This window comes from Scylla paramamosain, chromosome 26 (genome assembly GCF_035594125.1).
Source record: "Scylla paramamosain isolate STU-SP2022 chromosome 26, ASM3559412v1, whole genome shotgun sequence".
In the NCBI taxonomy this organism is placed as follows: Eukaryota; Metazoa; Arthropoda; class Malacostraca; order Decapoda; family Portunidae; genus Scylla; species Scylla paramamosain.
This window is the reverse complement of record NC_087176.1, coordinates 8825109-8827500: the sequence shown is the minus strand read 5'-3', so window position 1 is coordinate 8827500 and position 2392 is coordinate 8825109.

Below are 2392 nucleotides of genomic sequence, written 5' to 3'. Positions count from 1 at the left end.
GGAAGGTAAAAGGAATATAAATTGTAGAATGTAAAGGGAATAAATAAACGTTGGTACAAAATAAAGACAACAGGAAGTAGAAAATAAAGAAAAATACGTCACAAAATAAAGGTTACATAATACTGAATAATAACCCCCCATCTCTCTCTCTCTCTCTCTCTCTCTCTCTCTCTCTCTCTGTCCCGTGCCTTGATTCAGCGCCATCTATCGCCCACCGTGATCAGACAACAGCGGGACGACAAATTGAGCCTTCCTACCCTTCCTTTGCGCTGCAGGAGGGAGGGTGAGGCGCTGATGGGTTCGCCTTGCCACTCCTGGGGATCGTCACGCCCTAGTAAACACCTTCAGGAGATTACTACTGAGGAACTGTAGTGTCCTTGTAGATAGTGCCATTGAGGAACGTGTGTGTGTGTGTGTGTGTGTGTGTGTGTGTGTGTGTGTGTGTGTGTGTGTGTGTTTGATGACAAGCTAGCGTGGGGCCATTTGCAATCCATAGACAGACAGACTGACTGACAGAATCTCGTGTACCTTGAAATGACTCACGCTTTCCTGCTAATCCCTCCTCCTCCTCCTCCTCCTCCGCGCTCAAAATAACACAAAAGAACACAAATGAAGGACAAGAAGCATCAAACATGTTGGTCGTTGCAGCCTGTTTCCCTCGTGATTATGTGAACGTAAACAACAGGTATATTCACGTTTTGTGTGTGAAAAAATAAAGAAAACATAATTAAAGTTTGCTCTTGTGTGATTAAAGAATATGCATGTTTGGTGATTATGTAGATTATTGGAGAAAATAATAACAAAAGACTTATTTAGAGTCTGTTTAAGGTGTGAGATGATTACCAGATACTGATTAATGCATGAGAGAGAGAGAGAGAGAGAGAGAGAGAGAGAGAGAGAGAGAGAGAGAGAGAGAGAGAGAACAGAGAAAATAAAAACACATACTTAAATAGGCATGCACAAACATATATATATACAAACATCCTTCAAAACAACCTCTGCTCAGGAAACATACGAACCAAGACACACGCAACGCTTCCCCCAACACGCTGGTACAGAGTTAGCAAGCACCCCCGTTGAAAAAGTATCGATACTGTAGCAGGGTAAAGAAATATGAAACATGAACTATGAATAACGGGGAATGACTCGGACCTGTTGGTACTACTGGTGCAAGAGGTGCCAAGTAGTAACATATACCCCCCTACACTATAACATACATGGCAACTCGACTATTTCCGTGAAGCAAGCAGGCCTGCCAACACTACCGATAGACTCAGAGAAGAAGCATTTTAAATATCCGTCCCTGGGGTTGCGCACGTTTCGGGAGGCGCTCCTGAAGGCTGAGGGAACTATCAAAGGTCGTCGACAGCAACACCTAATGAGCTCCTCACAGCCACTAATAGGGCAGCGAAGGGGACGCCGAGGAGAGAGGAACGAGAGGGGGAGAGAAAGGTGAGGAGTGACGAGTAAAGATGAAAGTGGTGGAGAGAACACAGTGAGAAAGAAAATGGACTGAAAACTGTTCTTCCTCCTACATACCCCCCTCCCCCCCACCTCTTCCACGTGAGGAAACGAAGATGGAATGTAAAGGGGAAGTAGAGAGAGAGAGAGAGAGAGAGAGAGAGAGAGAGAGAGAGAGAGAGAGAGAGAGAGAGAGAGAGAGAGAGAGAGAGAGAATGAGGAAAGAAAACGACAGATAAGAGGAAAAGAAAAAAAGGAAAAAAACGGAGCTGAAGAAAGAATGAAATGAAAAACAAAAAAAAAAAAAAAAAAATTAAAATTAAATAAAAAAAACGAAGATGGAATGGAAAAGATGAAAAGATAGAGAAAAGAAAAAGGAGGAAGCTTGGGAAAAGGAAAGACGACGAATAGGAAGGAGAAAAGAACGGAAATAACAAAAATAAAGACGAAAGAATGTAATGAAACTAAAAAAGAAAAAAAAAACGAGAGAGAGAGAGAGAGAAGAGAGAGAGAGAGAGAGAGAGAGGAGAGAGAGAGAGAGAGAGAGAGAGAGAGAGAGAGAGAGAGAGAGAGAGCAATAGGAAAAGAAAGCCTAATAATGAAAGAGTATGGAGAAAAAAATAAGAAAATGCTGGAAGAATGAGAGTCTAAGCTTCGTGAGAGTATTACATGCACGGCCAGAGGAACAATGCATCAAGAGAAGACTGGGAAGCATACGACGAGAGGCAGAAATATGAGAAGTACCTTGATGTTTGAATATTTCAATTTCTTCCATATCTTAACGCCACTTGGGCAAGCAGAGAGCGTGGCCAGCCCGTCTCCTTTTATTCTGGCCAGCAGCGTACTACCTCTCCTCTCTCGCATCCTTTCAGTTTACGGTCTGTACTTGTGAAGACTTTGTTCTTTAAACTTCAGATAAAAAAAAAAAAAA